This window comes from Brachionichthys hirsutus, chromosome 4 (genome assembly GCF_040956055.1).
Source record: "Brachionichthys hirsutus isolate HB-005 chromosome 4, CSIRO-AGI_Bhir_v1, whole genome shotgun sequence".
NCBI classification, from domain to species: domain Eukaryota; kingdom Metazoa; phylum Chordata; class Actinopteri; order Lophiiformes; family Brachionichthyidae; genus Brachionichthys; species Brachionichthys hirsutus.
In genome coordinates, this window is record NC_090900.1 from 9,460,651 (window position 1) to 9,482,999 (window position 22,349).

Consider the following 22,349-nt stretch of genomic DNA (forward strand, 5'->3'; position numbering starts at 1 on the left):
CACCGTGTCACCCATACACAGCAAAAATAAAGGCAAATAAGAACAGCAGCTTCTTTTCAGCACTGCAGCCACACAGCCATAGCGGCATTGAGCCGTTTTCATAGAACCCTGAAAAGTCTTGACTTCAAGAGCTTTTACAATCATGGAATCTGCTTACAGTCAAAAGTCCTCACCTTGTCCTGACTGTTATCAATATACCTTCACACACAAGGACATCAAGAAACCAGACATGGCTTTAGACTGCTTCTCTCTCTCGCCATAATGATTTCTTCATCTACACTGTCTCATAAACTACATCCTGACTAGACACTTTATTAGTGATAAATCTGTTTCTGTGAATAGGATATGTACCACAGCCTTTTAAAGTCTTTTTTAAAGAGACTCAGAACAAACAGCAGTAGTCAGAATTAAAAATTACCTTCCAGTTGAATCAGATAAGATGTTTGTCTTTGCACTGCTCGTTTTAATACTGATAAATTACGTTTAATTGTTTTGACCATCATATCCATTAACAGTCGGAGAAACTTACCGGTAGTTGGCTTCAGACTAATTTCAGTCTTATTTACCAGATGAAACACACAAGATTTGATGATGTTAAAAAAACCCAACAATATTATCAGAGTTATACTGTCAATCACCATGATTAAAGAAAAAGGGACGAGGATTCACTGTCAGCCTCCCTCTCATCACCATCAGGTATAGAAACCAAACTTTTAGAAAGTGTGCTTGTAAAGTAAAGTGGTTCCAACTATGATTTCTTGGGACACACAGTTTTGGGGTCTATGACACCAAAAGGTTCTAGACCCCTGTTCATTTTGGCACAAGGGATGGTGTGCCTGAGGCCAGAAGAGCTGCGATTGTATCAGTGATTTCCATCTTGACAGTAGTTCAAGAAGAGTCGACATCCAATCCAAGCAGACTTTCCTACAATCCCCACTGAGGCCAAAAGCCTGTTTCGTGGAAACCTCAAAAGAGCTCTGATGGAAACAGAAATTAAGCAGAGAAGATTTTCTCAAAAGAAAGATTCAGAGCCAAGTTTTTCTCTCGGTGTTTTAAAATTTGATTTTCCACTCATCACATATATGACTGCGGTCCTGGACACTGTGTATAACTATTGACAGGTGTGGATTAGACACTGTGACTGTTTTCAGTCCAGACCACTAGTGGGTTATAAAAGCCGTCTGGCCTGTACACTACAGCATCATGATGAAAGATATGAGTTCACTGTCTGCAGGAAATTAGAGGATTCTCCTGCCGACTGCCCTTGTCAATGTGGCTAGTATCTCTATAACATATGCATACGAATGCATATGTTATAGAGAGTGCTGTGGCAATTTATCGACTGAGGAAAAACATCATCATCATGGAGAGGATTGAGTTGATTTTATGTTGTCCTTCTCTTTTCTATTTTATTACAGGTTTCAGATGATAAGATGACCGTCCCATGTATCCTTTCATGTCATCCTTTGTTTTATTCCTCTGTGTTGGAGAATTGGGGGCAGCTGAATCCATCAACCTTCGCCCAGACTCAGCTGGATCTAATGAGTGCATGCCATTGTGCTGTGTTTACCCAGTAATAGAGATAGTTTATCTCTGTTTCTATTATGATGCTGCCTCAGTATTGCGCCACTATTTTCTTTCATAGGTTTTTATATATCTTTTTATATAATAGTTTCGGATATCAAATGAGGAATCATTACCTCAAATGAGTAAATACATTGATTAAATCTTTAACATTGTTAAAGATTAACTGGTTTGTTGGTTAGTTGGTTGGTTACCCGCTCTGGTCTTCCTCTCTGGTTTTGCCTGACTGTCCATTCAGCAGTGGGTGGGTTCTTAACATTTTGTGTTAAACAAATAAAAATGTGCTCCAGCTGTCTTCCCGGCCCACACTTCCTTGAGTTATTCCTCATTACAGTTTGACTGAATGCGTTAGACAAGTTCACATTTCCAAATGTAGAAATTAAAAATCAGAGCATGGAAAAAAATCATTGCATCAATGTTGTAAGCAGAGACCCATTTGTTTCCATGCGTCTTAATAACCTGGTAATACATTTAAGTTGAAAGGCACTCGAACATAGCGTCTGATTCTATCTGAAGGCCACTTTGAATGTGGTAATTATTTCCAATTCCTCACCCTGCAGAGCTGCAGAGAGATGGATGCTGCTGCCAAGTCGGATGCATTGTTGTGCTGACATGTGAATGAAGGATCAAACAGCTGATGAATAATCCATATTGAATCCGCTGCTCATTGTGCAAAATGTCTAAAACCAGCAGTGGCCATCACTCATTTTCCTTTACTTATTTTGTCACCCTGTGAAAATTGCTCCTTTTCTTAAGAGCTCTTTCAATAAGAATTGATGGCAGAACATTTTCCCACACTTGCAGCTACCATGATTGCTGCTGAATTTAGAAGTGATGACTTAACAAGTTAAAAATATTTTGCTTGCCTGTAATAAATGTTTACCTCAACAAAGGATGTTTTTACCTCTGCCTGTTTGATTACACAAAAACAGATCGCCAGGAAACCTCAGGGGGAGGGGCCACGGGGCAGCAAAGATCCAATCAAGAAGCGATGGCGCTCGTAATGTTTTTCCTACTTTCTTCAGCATCAGAGGGCCTGGGCCTTTTCAACAAATTCCCTGCATTCACAAACACTTCTGCACCAATTTACTTGAAACATCTGTGCAGGGAATCTAGCCAGTCATGTGTTTGGTCTAGTTGGAGGAGCGAGACTCTGCGGAGATTCATTACAGTTTATTTTTATTCACACTTTCATTTGCATTATCTTGCAGTTATGTCCTATTTTGGTTTCAGCCAGTGGTCCCAACCTTTTTGTCTTGTGTTCATAATACTACAAATGCTACTGGTGGCCAGTTGATTTGAGCTTAACTTGTGACAGACGAGATCGAAAGAGACTATGAATTACAGCAAGGCTCTTGTTTGTAAGCTTCTGCTCTGACAGGCTTGAATGTGTTCCATGAAGGTTTATGTGTGGCAAATGCAGTCGCAGAGATCTTAGAAGATCAAAATGACAAAGAGAAAAAGCTTAAACTCCTATACAGAAAATGTTGATATACTTGGATGCTTGTTAAACATTAGATGCTGCAAAATATGACTTTATAACCAGTTGTTGCCTTTGCTGTAAAATGTTTTAAATGTTACTCACCACAAAACCTCTAATATAGACGCTTACGTAGTTTCATATACAAAGTGGAGCAGGATGACCTTCGTAGCTGCAACTTTCAGGCATCTCAGTCTCATTAATCTGTCATTTTCCTATCGCTCTGTAAAGCATCTTTATCCAGGTTCTCCACAGAAAGGATTGGGTTCAGCAGAATCGTGACCGGCAGCCCTGGGAGGATGAGATAATTACCACTTTGACAAGCTTTGATCACGGATGCAGTTATTCTCACTATGTCTGTGTTGACATAGCAAAGAGACGACAGCTTCAGAATTCAGATGAATTTGCCCTAGTTTCGATTAGATTATGAATAGAGGCTCTGTCTGTCTGAGGATGAGGAGACAAGAATGACAAAATGGGGGTAGTTGTTGTTGCACGTCTCATGCGTGTGGTGGAACGAACTAAAAGTGCAAACATGCCTCCTACACCACCGGGTAGCAGGGCCACCCAGCTGCAGGAAGGAAGACATTTTTACATCTTTGTTTGAATGTCAAGCAAGAAAATGAGTCGAAATGTAAACAGAGAAATTCATAGCTTGTGTTCTTTTTGTTTTACATAGGGCCTCTTGTTTATAGATTAACTCACCCCTGCTTGAATCATTGACATTTGACCTCTTCCTGTATCCTACTCATTAACCCTGCACTGATGCTGTTCTCCTGAAGGCTCAGATGCCTCAGTGGGAACTCCATCCTGCACAGCAACGCCCCCATTAGATCATTTCCTCCCACATCGCTGATGTAGTTTCTGTCCAGATCCACCTGTCGCAGACTCATGTTCTCCTTCAGCATTTCCGCCAGTAGCCTGACCCCAGGGTCTCCCAAGTTGCTCTCATCCAGAATGATCTGAGTCAGAGCACTGTTTCCTTTAAGGCTGTCAAATAGCTCCTTCCAGGCAGACAAATCAACGCCACAGGTCTGCGCTAGCCCGAGGTACTGTAGGTGTGAGTGATGCCTCATGTATGATGCTAAGACCTTCACCCCCTCACTGCTCAGGCTGTTTCCACCAATGTCCAATTCCAAAAGTGCAAAAACCCTAAAAGAACTCCATCCAGCAGGAAGATGGAGATTCATATTCTGTTCTGATGGACGAAGCATCGACTGCTGCATGGCCATGGCAGTTCTTGGTTTTTGCTCCTGCAGCTCAGCTATTCCATTCAGCAGGATCTGCACCCCGTGGTCACGCAGTTTGTTTCCAAACAGGCTGCAGAAAGGGAAAAAATAGTGGAAACTAAGAGGGGGATTGCATCTGGAACTGCTCAATTCAGAGGGTAAGCACCTTCTTGATTAAATTATAATATGTTCTCTTGTGCAATATGTTGATGACGATGATGCATTAACGTTTTTTTGTCTGGTTGCTCTACAGAAAATCCTGCTTGTTTCATGGGATATTTATATGCACATTTCTCAGTTACTGAATAGGGCATACTAGATTTTGCAATTCTATTAACGACAACGAGTTCGAAGTAATGGAGGCGTATCATTTAAATCTGTGCATCTTCATTTAAATAAAACTTTCAGTTCTTACAGGAGTGTGTTTGAAGCACTCCAAACTGTTTGTCAAATCCTCTATGGCTATATATGCAGCTAATGGAACGATAGAAGATAGATAAGAGATTTCTACGTCTCATGTAACTGCCAGAAAGTGAAGGCGAAACTTCAAACTATTCATTTGAGTGCCAGACTACTGTTCTCTGACATATATTTCTGTTTCTATATCTGCATCTACACATTAAAGAGGTTGTTTAATTCAAAAGTAAAATATTTTGTACATGGACAAGGCTTTCCTCAAAATAGCTGTTTTACTGAAAATTCCAAAGTCATATTGGAAAACCTTTTCTTGTGCTATTCATACTAAATTGTTTTCCTTTGTCACATGCTGTTGTAACGTGTCTCTGCGTCTTACTTACTGTAAGCCTCTGATCTGAGCCTTCACCCTCAGAATGTCCAGCAGGATGTAAGCACCATATGGGCCAATGAGATTGAGGTTGAGGTTGAGCAGTGTGACCTCAGACCGACTGCTCTTGAGGGCCCCCGCCAGGCTCAGCAGAAGGTCATCTGTCAGGTCCGTATTCCTCAGAACCAGCTGCTCTACTTCTTCGGATGTGCTCAGCACTGTCATCATGGCATCCAGCTACAATGACAAAAGAAGAGGTCTTACATGTTGCAAAACAAACTAGAAAGACAATCAGAGATTGCAGACCCTCGCCTCCAATAGACTATTGGATCTTGTGAGACAGTAAACAGGGCTTCCAGGATCAGTGGGGCCAAACCTGCTCTAGCTTGCTGCTCCGGAACGTACTACAAGACACCTTCTGGACTCTTTTTCCCATCATGCCATTCGTGTCCCTCCCTCTTAAAGTGGCAGTTTACAGCAGAGGCACAATTCCAGATGTAAAAATAATTCTAGAATCTGGATCCAGATCCGGATCAACGCCATTCTCAGGACCGAGCCACGGACAGAACCTTGCTTGTGTAAAAATTTAAAGTCGATTGGGTTACTAGTTTTTGAGTTATGCGCTCGGACAGACAAACAGACAGACAGACAAACAGACAAACGGACCCAATTGCAATACCCTCGCCTCCCCTTCGGCGAGGGTAATGAGTAAAAACACAAATAAAAATGTAAATGTGGTCTGATTACCAAAAAATAACACAGGGTGAAAGGGAAGGACATGTATTTCAGAATTTAACCCCAAAAATGTGGTGAGTTAGAAATATTGTCCTTAAAGAAATGCACGTGATTTATTTTTTCCAATGTCTTTCATAATCATAATTCTTTAATTTGGTGTAATATTAGAATTATATGCACATAAATAATAGAAATTGTAATGGTTGGGCAGCACAGTGATGAGTGCTGTTGCCTCACAGCAAGAAAGTCACAGGTTCAAATCTAAGTCGGGGCCTTTCTGTGAGGAGTTTGTATGTTCCCCCCGTGTCCACTCTGTGTTCTCCGGCTATTTCCAACCACCAAAAACATGCAACTTGGATGAATTGGTTGCGACATGATTGTCTGACTATCAGCCATAGCCTCTGCACCACTTGGCGGATTTTTCAGGAACTGTTGGAAGCTCTTTCATCACAACAAACATAACTAACATCCTGATAATTAATTTGTCCTCTAAGTTAAAATGAATAATTAGAATTTTAACAGCCAAATGTCACAATACAACCTGCCATTGAAATAGATTTTCTTTGAGTTTTATATCTAATATTGTGAGGTGTAAACTCAATAAACACACTGTCAAATATATGTTTGTCCCTTTTGAATCGCAATACCTTAAAATTAAAATGCATAACATTGAGCAGATAACATTAGACTTTCCACAACCTAATTTATTCTGCATCATTTCGGAGAATTTACATTCTAAATGTTCCTAATAACACTGAAAGGATAAATTGTTTTTCCGTTGACATTTTATTGTGTTATTTGGCAATGAGATTCAGCTCATGTGCATAATGAGCATGTGGGCACTTGAATGATTTAATGCCAAGAGCCTTCCTGAGCAAAAACAAAAATTCCCCACAGTGCCTTGTGTCGTACACAAACCTGCGCCTGCAGGTCTTGCTCTTTAGTGGGCTCTGGTTTGCCAGCGCTCTGGCTGGCTGTGTTGTCTTCCTCTGGCTCTTCATCCGGTTGTACGACTGTGTCACTTTCTCCGCCGCGCTCCACGTCTGAGTCCGGAACTTTGGGGCACGATGACAGTCGTCTCTGGAGCCGGCGTCTTTCCAGCACTTGGCATGCAAAGAAAAAAAAGACAACTCAGGTGCGCTAGCAGTGCAAACAGTGATACTTTTCCCATGTTTGATGCAAGAGTGCAAGTAATGAAATTTGAAATTTAGTTTAGCATTTGTATTTAGTAGAGAAGACATTTATGCATGCGGGCCTGTGTGTGTTGTCTGTAAAATCTCTCTCCAACATCATTCGTCTTCCTTCAAACGGTGATTGTTAGATGCTTCACTTTATGGCATATTCAGAATTGCATGCATGGAATGTATCATGTAAATTAGATTCAGTACTCTAAGAGGATTCCACTTCATTCCTACTGTGCAACTGTTTCTTTACTCACTGTTTGCTTTGAACCAGTTGCGTTTGTTTGGGCCCTGCTCCAGCATGTGGCTCATTTCCACACATTCTTCATAGAAGTCCTTCAGTCTTTCGCGATCTCTGTTTTTCCCATTTGATCCCAGACCCTTCTGTTTCTCCTTGCCCTGCTGAGTCAGTGCTTCTTCATCCTGCAATGAATCTTTGAAAAGAAACATGTTTGTTTTTCCCCCCACTTTTGTTTTTCTAAGAATGTGAAATAGACGCACCACATGCTGATAGAAAGGAGGCCATCTGTATCGCCACAAAATATTTTTCTCCACACTATTCTGTCTTCTTTTCCAAAAATGAAGTCGGTGCTCACCGAGAACTTTGCCCGACTTGTTTGATCGCGGCGGCTCCGTCTGCAGAGCTGAGTTATTACCGGAATGCGATGAGACCTCAGAGCTCTTCCCATCCTGTCCTTTATTTTTTCTGTCTGTCCTTCCTCTCCTGTCCTTCTGATTAGCTTGACCCCTCTCTTGTTTCTTCTTTGAAGTCCGTTTAATCCTAGCTCCAGAGGGGTCTTCACTGTCTGTCGATCCTCCACTTCCTTTCTTGGACGGCTTTCTTGTCCTTCTCACTGATCTTGTCTCTGGTTTGGCTGGAATAAACAGAGGGGATGATGGGCATGACAGAATGGTGCCTGCATTGGAGATAAAATAAGAGGGAAAAATGCTTTTTGAAGACATGTTTTTTTTTCTTAAAATGATTTGGATCAAAATTGTTATCAATCTTTATAAGTAAGATTTAGTATAACATGGAAAATTTAGACTCACTTCCATGATTTGTGTCATTGTTAGGATCCCCTAGAGGTAGAATTAAGCTCTCCTTCATGCCCTTGTCCAATTGCTGACAAGACCTAAATTTATTTCTCAGACTTGTACATCTGAAATGAAAAATTTGCTTTCTCAATGACTCATGTTTCCTCCATTGCTCCGCCACTAATAATGTTCCCTCGTGCTGAATTCATCTTTTTCCTTCCTCTGCAGACACATAATATCTCCAGAGGAGTGGGTTTACTCAATCTGTTTACTCTCATTGTGCATCAATGCTGTCATCCTCCCACCTGTAGCATGGTAGCCCTCCGGCCAGCCAAGTCAAGCGGAAGCAGCTCTTCCTACCCTGCTGGAAGCCGGGGGCGTACCGGTACTCACAGCAGGAGCTGATTCTTGCTACCATCAGGCCATTCACATACAAGGTGACACTGAAGGGGTAACCTCTGTGTCTCTGAGAGACAAACTGGAACTGCTCTGAAGATAAAGGAGAAAATGATTACCTTTAATAATCAATGCCAGCTTGCTATGGGCCTGCATCTGGCCCATAGCAAGCTGGCATAGGCTCCAGCAACTCCTGTGACCTGCAAAGTGCAAAAGCTGACGAAAATGAATGAATGAATGAATATGGACTAAAATGTTTGTGGTTTTTCCTTTTTTGTCAATTTTTTAGAAAAGCTCACTGAAGAAGGTCGACATGCAGACTCTGATAAGTGGACCTCTGCTCTAAACCCCTGAGCCACAGCCATCACATTATTTTAATAGCGAAACACATCAGGAATAAAATCTGAGTTTTTCATGTCTCATTTAGGAGCAATTGAGTGGCGTATAATTCAACGGAAGCACAAGAGGATAGCTCTTTTAGCCAAGAGGAAGGCTCTGTCATTTCTAAAATGTTCTAACCAGACACTCGTTGGAGGAAGACATTGCCATTACATATGCCATTACAAAGTGAAATAAAACAGCTGTTAATTGAAGGAGTTTAAATGGCTCTATTGCCAAAATTACTTTGTCTTTCCATGCAAAAACAAAAAAAGACTTGGCTTTTGTCCACATTTCTTGTGCCAACACAATAAAGGTGTGCAACTTTGTGACTTGACAAATTTCAATGGCATCACGTCTTTGATGCTCTGTGATACCCTGAGAGCCCTCTGACAAAATGTTCCAAAAATGGATTACAATTACAACTTTTGTCAACAGTCACTCACACTATAGTTACATACAGTTGTGGTACAGTACAATGGCAGTGGACAGTACTGAGTGTATTTGTAGTGTGAAATCAATGCAATAAAAGTCAGTCAAAAAATCTTCCAGATGGTAAATCTACTTCCATTCCTCCTCTTTTTTTTGTTTTATTGCTATATCTCATGCAGCTACAGCTTTAGTAAGCATATCACATAGACAGTCCAAAGGAGAAATCCCTCTTTCTTTTACATCTGCCTGACATTCCCTCCACGCAGTGCTGGCAGCACAATGTGTATCCACATGTCCTCACTGCAAAGACTAAATAATTCATCTCGTCTCCAGATTTTTTTATGTGATCAGGGCACAGATCTGCTTTCTATTCTTGGTCAGCTCAAACACTGCCTTAGGCCAGTGTCCTCATCATTTACAATGTTACTATGAGGATAGATGAGTGTGTACGTAATTAACTGCAGAAAAAAGAACAAGGAGTTTTAACATCTGTCATTTCATCCCCAGTCTGGTACCTTATCTTAAGGAAAATTAGAGCATCTTCCTTTTGAAAATGACTGAAATAACAATGACATACAATACAATTGTACTTAAACCATTTAATCCTGCTTCTTGCCTTTTTATGCAACACTGCATTAGATGTCACACCTCCTACCTCTGGGAGCCACCAGGCCTTTGAAGACGCAGATGTTCTCGCCTCCGTTGACCTGCTGGAGTACCTTCAGTTCATCTTGTGTCAACCCCGACCCCCGGCAGCCTTGTCCGAGGTAGACCATTGTCACGCTGACATTGGATTTCTTTGCCTCCTTTTGTATCTTGAGATAGCTCTGATATGAAGCAAGGGGATGGCAGAATGACCAACGGTGGAAACCTCAACATATTTTGTAGATATTAGAGGTCAGACTACCTGTTTTTTAGGAGAACCTCCAGTTCCTTGGGAAGCAACGGAGGACAAAGATCCTCTCCTTTTGTCATACAGGTAAGGACAAGACTGACTTAAAGCCCCTTTCATGGACTGCAGACTTGATAACTTGGTTGTGATGGCAGGGAGGTAAATGTCATCTTTAACAGCTCTGCTAGAATCATGCAGCTATGTTGGGCACAAAACAAAGAGTGAAGAGGTAAATGCATCCCACATTCTCATTCACCCTTCATGTTCTTTTTGACTTCTGATGGTTTGTGACATATACATTATATCGAAGGGCTGAAATCCTCCTGAAAATAGCGCACTTCTATTATTCCCTTGCCTGATTTAAAACCAAAACAAATCAAATGGATTCCCCCGAGCTCTGTGAACTGTGATCAATGTTTACATGACTTCTTACTCAGCCGGATTAAATCAGTCATTTGTTTGGATCGCTGTTATTGGAGTTTATTCATGAGAAGTTGGACCTTCTTGCTCTCTGCATGAAGGTTAGGAGCCAAAGCATGAGGAAAATCACTGCCTGAGACATTCTGTCACAGCATGAGGAGAACCAGTATTTGTCCACGCACTAAACTCTCCTGTCTTCCCAGATCCTCCTCCTGCAATCTGTTCATTCCTGTCACCTGTACTCCTATGATCACCTGCAGCCAGATTGTTTGTGACTTGTTCCTTCTTTCCAGCGCTCTATTCTTGTCGTTGATTCATGTGTACCTTCTCTGCTTGTTTCTTCATGTCGCCTGTTTGCCTGCCTCTTTGAACCTGTCTTCCTGCGTCTTTGGACTTGTCTGCCTGTTTGTTCTGACTACCCGGTTTGTGACCTCTGCCTGATTCCTGGATCTGTCGCATTGCCTTCCACCGTACTGATTTATCTGCTGGTTTGGACTGACTTCCTGGTAACAAACAATAAAGCTCAGTTTCTGGATTTCCCTTTTCCTGTCGTGCATTTGGGTTCTCACCTGCATTGACCCCTGATTAATGCATCTAGTTAAGTCTGTGTAAAATGAGCGTGTCCCTTTCAAAATGGATGATTGTGAATAAGTTTAAGTAGAGAATCAAAATCACTGATGAATCGATAGTAGGGGAAATCTGCAGAAATTGGAATGAGCAAATTCGAGAGGGACAGTTATTTTGATATTTGTCTCTTCTTCTTGAAAATTTGAACCAAGTTATTTCTGTTATTTATTTCTGTTTTATTTAGTAAAAACTTTCATTCACGCACATTCTTTGATTTCCAAAAAAAAAAAAATTATAAGATGTTAGGGTTACGTGGGTGTAAATGTCAGGTCAATTCGCATACTCTCCAATTTTGCATCAGAATTCTACCTCAATTTGTTTTTCCATGTTAACTCAACAATAACATGACTAATAACTGGTTTATTCTATTATTGTATTGGTTTGTATGCTCCAGGAAACACTTTAAAAATCCCATAGTTTAGATTTAATTGATACACAATGAAAACATTACTTGCAAGGATATATTGGTCTGTTAAAAAAGTCATATGCTAACCTTGTACACCTCCACGGTGTCAGGGTTCTCGAGAAGGAGGAGTTGGCTCTTCCCTCTGATTACACTGGCAATGGAGTGGATCATTTGATCATTTCTACCAGGCTGAGCCGGAATCTGTAAAATAAGAATGGGGGAGGGCTGGCTATTAAATGCACAAATAGATTGCAGGGTATGTAGGATGTAGCCTTGTCATTAAAAAAAAGATTTTTCAAATGTTAGAAATGGCCATATTTTGCAATGTTCAGAAATGACCAGATTCTGCACACACCGTCCATCAGCTCCCAAATTCTAATCAACTCTTCTTAGCCCAAGATCCACTCCAACACAAAATGTCATCAAAATAATTTGGAAACATTTCCAGAATCTTGCATGCAATCAGAAGATCAGTGAACTTCCTCTATCCTGATTGTGGTGACAGTTGATCAGATGTGCAGCTTAGACTTACAGGAGTATCTCTGTCTCCTCCATGGACTCCTCTGTACAGGAGATCCTGAAGGAGAGTCTGGCGGCTTCTCCTGATTCTCCTCATTGGCTCAAACTGACACATGGCAGGATACAGATCCAGCTGTCCATCAGCACAGGGATGACAACACAGGATCATGCAATCTGACCAAGCTTATGTGGCCATTATAAAGTTGTTTCACAGCAAAAAAAAACCCTTTATTATACGTTCCACAATAATTATTTAGACTACACCAACTTCCCTTTGAAATTATGATGAAGATTACAATTTAATCAATTACAAAGGATTCGTACATTACTGAAAACAATGTGAAAATGTTAATACCAATATAAAACAACCAACGATTAAAGCACTAAAGTAGCTGTTTTTCATAAAACACCAGCAAAATATGGTAGAAATGAATGTTCCATGTGTTCTGTCAATGAATGAAATAAATAAATGTTAAAAAAAATAAGATGTTCTTTAATCACTGAAATCATCAAGTTTACTATACTACAGTGGGAAAAATCATGAAGTTAGATCACCTAAAATATATAAAGTCATAATGCCAGCTAAATGATCTACGGGTGATAAATACATTCTGTTATCAGAGTGAGGGCGAGGGACGTAATGCAGTTTTGTGAGGTTCATAGAAGTGAGATGAGGGTTTAATTTAGAATTAAATCACCCTCCTGGGCCTCGTGTGCTTAAAACAAGATACATTTACCTTGTTAAAAAGGGATTAAGATGACACTGAACTTTTTTAATTGTAATCCAACAGGCCTTCTTTTCTCTTCCACAGGCTGTCATTGACATAAACGGTAACCTGATCGCTGCCTCTGCAGCCATGTCATCTTCTGCGTTCAGTGCTTCTAGGACCGGAGGCAGCAGGCAGGCAGCCATGTCCTGTGATTAGCAGCCTGCGTACGGTATGCATGACTGCCCTCAGCTACAGGTGGTAAATAATGAGAGATATGGGGATATAAAACTAGACTTCAAATTACTGTTTTAAATGCTGCGCAAAACTCCTCAATGTACGATTTAATTTTTTACCTCTATATTGCTGCTATGATACATTTTATTTCACAGTTTATTTGCTGGAACCAGAAATTGTTTTTAATTTTTACCAGACTATCAACACACAAAATATTTAGAATAGAACTTTTCAAATCTTTAGCGCAATAAAACATGTATTTTAAAAAGTAAAGTGCTTTTTGAACGCATCTTTAACAATACATTCTGTTTCAGAGAAAATATAGATGAGAAAAATTTTGAAATTTATTGCTACAAAATTCAAAGGTGCAGAAAATGAACTCGAGCGATTACAGTACTGTAGTATTTAAATATGGTATTTCAGTCAAAAAACTTAATTTCCAACAACTGTTTCTTTGAAACACCAGTTAGTCACTAAAATATTCATCTACAAATAGTATAACATAATACATACAGGCGTACTTTTATTGTCTGACTTTTATTACTGATAGTTTTGCTGTTAAATATAATATTGCTGGGTAATTATTTCTAATCTGCAATTAAGGGTTTAAACTTTTCTTTCTATCGACTAAGTTTCCATCAAATTACAGGACGTGGTGGATCTTACCCGTTTTGAACGGTCCTGAGCTGGAAGTCTTTCCACCTGGTGATCTGATCCCTTCACAGCGGCTGATCTCCTGTTCTCTGCTCCGGCCGGTGACACTTGAGTAACTGACACCTTTGGATCACTTGACAGATATTAGCTGAGGCTGATTCCTCATCCATGTTTCATCACCATCCTTCTCATTCTACTACATGTGATGTGCTTCAGGAAGCTTTCCCCAACTTAAGAAACATTTAAGTCCACAGATTCATCATCTGACCACCTCATAGAATCTTAGCAGTTTTGTCATTGCCAGTGTTTGTGTGGGGTTGTTTTTAGTATCTTTGACCTGCCAAAGATTTTATATTTTCATGCAAAGAGGGGATTTAGTTAAAGTTTTCCATGACATAAAGACCTCTGAGGTAACTGTAACCAAAACAAATGATTCATGCAGTACTGGTTTATATATACTGTCCAGTTGTTAGAGTCAAATATCAAACAGTGGATAAGACAAAGAGGGTTCTACATCACGGTTGTCTCAAATTTCATAAAGCTGATGAAGTAAATCTTCCAAGTAAATCCAACTCCATTGAGTGGTTAACGTTGGTATTGTTTTTTGTTTTTGTCAGACTTTTTTTAAAAGACGATAGAGTTCCGCAGCAGAGCATCAGTCGCTTTATGTATTGGGAATGTTTGAATGGGCTTAAATCTGAAGACTGTCCTGATTTATGTTCCCGTTTCTCAAGCGTGCAAGACCCACAATCACAAAGGCTGACCCTCCTTTCATGCATTGAACAGCTCAGTAAGGCTTCCCCTGGGCCTTGCCAAAGGGCTGCTGGAGGTCTATGGGCTCCGTCAGCCTGCTGGATCCATCGTGTCCGTAAACCATTAGGGGGGGTCGGGGTGTATTTGATTTGGCAGTCCAGCATTTTCTTCCTGCCATGTTCACTGAAGCAGTGTGTCAGCTTATTATGGGCTCGCCACGCACACCTCCACCCTCGAGCATCCATGATGTGACACATTATGTGAGCACCGCTTTGCAGGCGAGGCGATCCTTCACTTTCCTCTGCTCAGCAACTTTCAAGGTCCAAGATTTGTAAAAGCCATCAGTGATCAATGAGGAAACATAAGCTGAATATTTTGAAGCGAGGCACAAATTGATCCTTGATGTTGGAGTCTATAAGCTGTGTCAAAGCCATACATCACTGTGGGCTGCAGACATAATATCCTGCTCTCAGGGGACAGTTCAGATTACTGACCTCTTTTTCTGAGAACTAAGGAGGAAGAATATTTCATTTCCTCCTACTCTTTCTGTTGAATAATTTGTATTTAATATAAAGCAGCAGTTACCAAAAGCAGAGAGCCCCAAACCATTTGACAGATGAATCATAAAAGCACTTTGGGAGGATGAGGCAGATCCTACATATATACGAATGCATGATTCAGTTCTGACACTTTTTCCAGGGGGTTTGTTGGGCAAACTTGGGACCGGGGACGGAAAGGCGAAGCAAAATCCAGGACGGGGACAGAACGGGTATCCGCAGGGTCAATATCCGTAAGGCGAAGAAAGACAAGCCACTGGAAAGTCACGCATCAGAGACAATGAACAAACTGTCAGGGACCATATGGTGAAGAACGGTATAGGATGAGGGTTGATCGATGTCCAGAGACAGCTGCAGCGACAGCTGAAAGGAGGTGGCATGATGAAGAGTAGTTGGCAACTAAGTGAGGAGGAGAGAGAGCAGGCAGAAACCTCCTGAGATTTGGCCTGAGCGAGGCAGACCGTGACAGACACATATCTTTCCCATGAACTGCTGGTGATAAGCATGTGAAGGCAAATGGTAGGAACAGTTTTCCAAATATACAGCAATTGATTATCCCCTGATGGTGATAAGAAATTAAACGCAGGTATTGTGTACACTTATTTATGGGCATTTCTTCTTTCAGAAGCGGGAAATCCAATAGAAATTAAACATTTTTATCGTTTGAATTTCATTAAAAACATTTTTTTTTTAATTATGCAGTCTTTTCCATCTTCTTAATGCAAATCTGTTTTGTTTTTTTTTACTGCCTTTGCTATCTTTACAATCTTTCCTATTTCCTTCTGATTGCCAAATAAGTGAAATCTGTTCAAGGAATTACTGGCATAAAATAGCCAGTTTCCTTTCTCCCATTGCCACCACTCAATTGCCCCTTAGCAAGACTGTGTGCATGTGAACATAATTTTCCTGAATAAATCTCCTGTCGGTGAATCTACCTGAATTAAATAAAGATTTGTCGCAGAGGTGAAACAGCACCCCCCAGGCTCATTTTACTTTTCTGCTCAACTAAAATGATTTCAGAGAGATGATTTGATATGAGGTTGCCCTACAAAACCTTCAATGATATAGTTATGAAATCTTTTACAAAAACAGAATAATGTAAGTTTTATATATTTATCTCAAATTCCTTGAGAAGGAAGCCAAAATGAATATTTAATTTAATCTGGAAATTATGTTTTACATATTTAAAAAACTCATCTGCTTTTTTCAGATTAAAGTAAAAAAAATAGAGCCAGCTAACTTGTTAGCAAATGTCAAATCGACCAAACAGTATACGCATGACACAGTAATAAAAACTTTATTCATTCATTTGTCAAGACCATTTGATGATTTATGAGCCTCTGAAGTGAAGATGATTTAGCAGAATAATTATTCTGAAATCTAAAGTGTGCCAATAATTAATCCATAAATCATTACATAATGGTTAAAGAAGAAGCTGAAGGTTGTTCTTCTCACAGTTACAGGTATCAGACGTTCTGGTGTAGCATGGTGTTGGGTGTGAACTTGATATACTGTATATAGAATATATAAATGGGTAAATAAATCACAAAATTCTCAATGGAGTGGATCCAAAACAGCGTCATAATAAAATAGCTCGCTACAAAGGAACAGCTGTCACATCCTCAGGCTCATCTTGTCGCCTCAATGTTTCACCACTTGAGGGCGCAAGAAGACTGATAAGACCGTCCGTCACACGGGCCATTTCTCTTAAATGTAATTACTGTACATTGCATATACAAGAGGGGGCTGGCTGGCAGTTCTTCTTGATTCTTTCCCTGTGGTCTGTTTTTCCTCTGTGGCTAATTACCTCTCTGTCTGCGTCATCTGTTCCTGCTGTCAGGAACACTAAGTCGAGGCTGCAGGTATCCAACGATGCTGGAGCTGCAGCACACTCTGCTGTTGTTACCAGGCACTGAGGCAGAGAGCAGTTTGCCGATTTATTGCACCAGTGCATCACATTTCATGGTAGGTCTATGCTTAAATAAATCTAATACCAACACATCAAACGGATGAGCTGCACTTTTATGAGAGCTGGGAACTGGCCAATGGGGAAGCAGAGTTTATTAGTCATTGATTTTAGGACATTAGGGATTAATCCAAGCATTCTGGCGCACAGAAAAACAAAATTGCTGTCCCTCCAGCTTTACAACATTGCACTTTGTCATGTTTCAGGTTATTGCATTAAGAACAGTTTGGTGACAGGTGACCTTTAGATTGATGTTACATGTGTTTACCTCTTAAGTGTACATGCAACTAATTTATTATCTTGGCACCAGAGATTTATATCGCTGTACAAAATTGCTACCACGGAAGGAAGGAAGGACCCGTTTAGGGATTATGGATTACTAATCAAAAGAAATGCTACTGAGCCGTGACGCTCTTCATCTTCTGGTCAGGTCAGGATATAATGCTAGTTCCCAAATAATCTAGTAGTATACCGGTAACCAGTGTTACCAATAGTCAACACCAAGTAATTACTAACTCTTCAGCAGGATTGTTCAGTTTTTGAATATGATTCATTTCTGACATTTGTTCTAACTGTGAGACCTCCTGGGCCACCATCCATCTCGAGTGTAAAGTTCACACGACTTCCTTGTACTGTGTTGTTGGACGGCACTCTTGGCCTCTCCCATCTGTGCTGAGCAGCGAGTTCTTGGAGCCGGTGTCGGCTGGAGACTGCAGAGCCATGTGGCAAACTGGCACCTCCTTGACATCCAAGTTCAGGTTGTTTGTGAGGAACCACTTTATGAAATTAAATGGAGGAGCATGATCTTTGTCTGCTTCCTAAAAAGTTCCATTGTTAATTGGCGATAAGGAAGGCCATCAAAGTACATATCCTATAATAACAGTGTTCAAGTCCCTGCTCCCACTCAAGACAAATAAAAACAAATATATAGAAATAGTGAGCCTTATTTTCTATGTCAAACAACATCTACAATAGATAATTTGATTGTATTGTGCACTGTAAATATTAGATGAAAGCTGTTGTCCTAACAGCTATTTTCTGTTTAGCCTGTGTTTTGCATGTATTTTGCTGAATTTGGTTGGGATGTGAAGAGCACACTCGCTTCCTATTCAGGTCTTGACTGACAGGCAGCACCCAGTTAGCACTGTTGTTTCAACACAAAAGCTTTTACCAAGTTTGAATCTGAGGTGAGGTTGAAATTTTGCATGTAATTTACAAGTGCTCTTAATTCAGATTAAAGTGTGGATGTGACTGCATATGCAAAGAGTTCAGGGTGTGTGTTTTTTGTTTTTCAATTTGCATGCCCCGCCATTTAAACCTCAACGGGAATAAAGGCTAAATGTGGAATATTCTTATTGCTAACCGGAGATGTGTTATAATGAAATATGATGAAATAATATAAGCTTTGTTATCTCCATGCGACAGTTAACATCTTATTAGCCATCACTTCCTGTTCTGTGCTGATGAAGCATATCTCCCATGAACTCCAATGCCATGATCGACAGCAACTTTTCTCATCCTGTCCATCTCTTATGTCCCACTCCAGAATGAGCTGGAGGTGGAGGAAGATAAAATGTAAATAGAAGAAGGAGCTGGGGGGCAGGATTAAGAAACTGGGGGTTGAAGAGGGGGAAGATGACACTGGCCTCAGAAGACCTTGAACAGCAGGAGATCTAACAGTTCCTCCCATAAGAAGCTTATGAATTTCATACATTTAATTTAATCTAGACAAATTATTCTTGGATTTTTTACCATTGCTGACCTGAAGGTGGGCACAAGTTTATGATCACTCCATGGTACTTTCTGTGTGAAGTAATATAAATCGCCACCCGATGGCGCTGTTTACAGAGAACTGACTGTCTTCCTAGCATTTATTTATTTATTTAAAAAGGATCCCCATTAGTTGACACCGTGGCATCAGCTAGTCTTCCTGGGGTCCGGGATTACACGCATCATAACTCAAATCATGAAAGCACTATATGTACAAAGCATTGAGGTTCTTTGTTTATTATTGGACTGTTTGCAGAGTCATCATCATTTCCCTGCTGGAGTACTCGAGGCAGGAGATTAGGGTGTCTTACATGAAGGGGTGCCAGTCTGGCTCTCCATCGCCATTCATCATCACGCACAAGCATCCTTACTGAGGGGATGTTGTCCCTCTTTCCAAAGCAGCCTGAGTGCTGAAGAAAAACTAATTTGTTATTTGAATTTCAGCAGATTGAATGTGATATATTCTTGCTAGCGTTTCTTTCACTTTGTCCCATTGATCATTCACGTCAGGCTATTGGATTTTTACACTTTTGCCATTAGTAGCTTCTCCTGTGTGTTTGTTTACGTTATCTTAAAGACGCTGTTGTCATCAGATATATGAGCAAGTTTCATTAAACACTTCCTTTACCTTTTTAGTTTTGTTGTATGTTTGTGCACTGGTTGCCTCTTTGCTCACACTTACCATTGCTTGTTCCTTTCTTCAAACATTCCAGGAAGAACTTTTAATTGTTCATTCCTGGAGCCCAGCATTTTCCGATTTTTACGGCGTTGGTAATGTAATGGTTCGTTAGTAGAGCTATTTAGTTGGGTTTATTAATTCATGTTAAGATAATTTGATAATTTATTCACTTTTAAGAGACATATGTGGATACAATTAGCTTTTAATAGTCTGGGGTTATTTGTTGTTGAGGGTTTTTTAATACCCATTTATGATGTGGCCTAAGTGTGAATCAAACGCCATTTAATCTGCTGGGTTTTAGCTTCTCGGGAGGAAGATCAGGCTGCAGTGCTTCCATGAACACATGTTAGGTTTAAGTTGCTTCAAGTTATAGAAGTTATGAAGTTTTGCTTGAGTTGCAGCTGTACACGGAGAGCACTGTCAACAAAAACAAAAACAAGAAAGTCACCCTTGGGAAGCCGAGATGTCGGTGGAGTTTGCATCTGCCTACTTTCTGCCCGCCTTTACGTTGGAGCCAGACGACAGATAGCAAAAGTCAGTTTGCAAGCGTGTAAAGAATCAGCTGAAGGAGTTTGCTGATATGAAGAGGTCATATTAAAAGTCAAGCAATTATAGTTATAATAGTTTAAATTGATCAACAAAGCACTTTTAATCATCATCCATCATACTGTGGTATAAAGTAACACACACACACACACACAGGGGTGGCGTTTGGGCTGCATATAAGGCTCATCTGAGACCCGTCTGGAAGTTTGATAAAGATGTGAAGATGATTACTAAGCCCCTGAGTTTCAGCACGAATCCACACCTGATCAGCATTAGAGCTGCCCCCACTCAGCTCAATGGTGTGTGATAGGCATCACTGGTGGCTTCTGCTGATAGCCAGCCATGTGTGCATGTCTTATATTTAATGGTTTGGGAGCCTGGCGAGAGAAATCGTTATGATGGTCGTTTGCACAATGAGACAACGGGCCTCCGTCTCTTTGATTTAATGGCTTGTACTTCTCTAGAACTGTCCTGTTACGTTTCAGAGTTCATGCCAGAAGAAGCTCTGGAAAAGACACCAGAGGAAACTTAAATGATGATCAAATGTTGACAGTCACGGAAGTCCACCATAGATCATGTCTAAAAATAAAAAAAGAAACAGAAGGGTCATATTGATATTTTTCACTTTTTATTGGTTTCACTTCACCACACGGGTCAAAGAAGAAATTCTGATGCTTCATACGAAGGATCTGTTTTTAGTCCAGACAATGTCCTGTCAGCTCTCAAGACTCGCAGACACAAATAAACCATCTTTTAATATTGGGATTTTACGACTGAATGGATCAAACAGGCATCCTTGTCACCAGACACGTCATCTAATGAGGATGTTGGGATTGATCGGGATCTCGTTCTAACAGTGTGTTCTAGCTTCTGTCAGCAACTTCTCACAGGAATGGGAGGAGGAGTGGATCAATATTGGATTAAACCTTCGAGAACTGAATCTTTTTCTATCTTTCTGACTCATCTAATGCTAATGATTCGAACACCGTTTGTTAGTCATCCTTCTGAAGGCTGCGTTCTGACAGCCAGAGCAGCCGTGACTACACAGGATTTGCATTTGGACCTATCTTCCTTGACCTACACAAATTAATCATTGTTGCATCTGAGGTGTTTCCACCAGTCACAGATATAAATACAGGATTCTGGAGGACAGATAGGCATGCAACCTTCAGAGGTGTGAAAGGCGAAGCAATGGAATGGGTGGAGATTTGCAGGAGAGAGCTAAAGGGGGGGAGGTGATGATGATGAATATATTTATTAGATAGAATGTTAGAATACAAGTACAGTCAAACAGTAGCATGTATTACAGTACAGTCAAACACCCTGTCTAAGAGGAGCATTTCAAAAAAGCCCTTGCGGTCTTGTTTCCGTTGAAAGGCCAATAATAGATATGTTAATCCCCCTGTTGAAAATGTGAACGAGTGAAGATGAAAGTTGGTGCTAATGTTGCATTTACATAAAATGCCATTTTTGAGCTTTCATGACACACGGCTGCCTCGGGTGTAAACACCAGTCACTAGTTACTTATTTTTTTCCTCTGGCAGGGTGTGTAAGTGTGTCTTGGTTTCAGGCAAGAGCTGTCAAGTTGTCCTTTAGAGAAGGGCGTTGAATATTTGAGGACAACCTTCGGGAAACAGAGCAGTGATTTCTGAACTGGCTGGCTTCAAGGTTCTTCTCTGAAACATCAAACTTGACTGCAGACCTCGAGGAAAGTCCTGAGGAGATAAAAGCACGGCAGTTTACAATGAACAAGAGTAAGATTAGCAATCTGCATGTGGAGCGCTCTATGATGGCATACTTAATAGGTGCAAAGTTTCCATTTAAATGTATATTTCATCATTTGCATGATTGTACAAGTAATTAGAAATTAAGCAAATTGTATGATATCATGACTTTACATCCCATGATTTGTTTTTATTGATCAGTGAAATAAATCTTAGAAATCCTCTTTTGAAGTTTGTAATGTTAAATGAGATGTAAAATTTAGGATAATTTGTAAATAATCACAGGGAGCCAAAAACACATTATCAGTCCACTATATCTTTAAATGTGCTTATTGAAAACATCTGCCGATAAGTTACCTTTAGAACATGCTGTAACCTAACAATAGCAATGCATGGTCTGCTTTATCATCGTACACTTTAGGGCGGCCGTGGAAGAACCAGATGTTCAACATATGTTGATCAAAAGGAGCAGAGGAGGGTCTTCCCGCTGTCGCAAAATGACAAGCCCCCGCTCCCTCCACAGGTAACTCAGCAAAGTTCCCTCCAAAGATTTCTCAAGCGATGATGTTCAAAGGTTAGTCACTGTGTTGGTGAAACTTTTCTTCATTTGTAATGTAAATGCATATGTTGCAATAATTAAGAATACTGTACACACAAG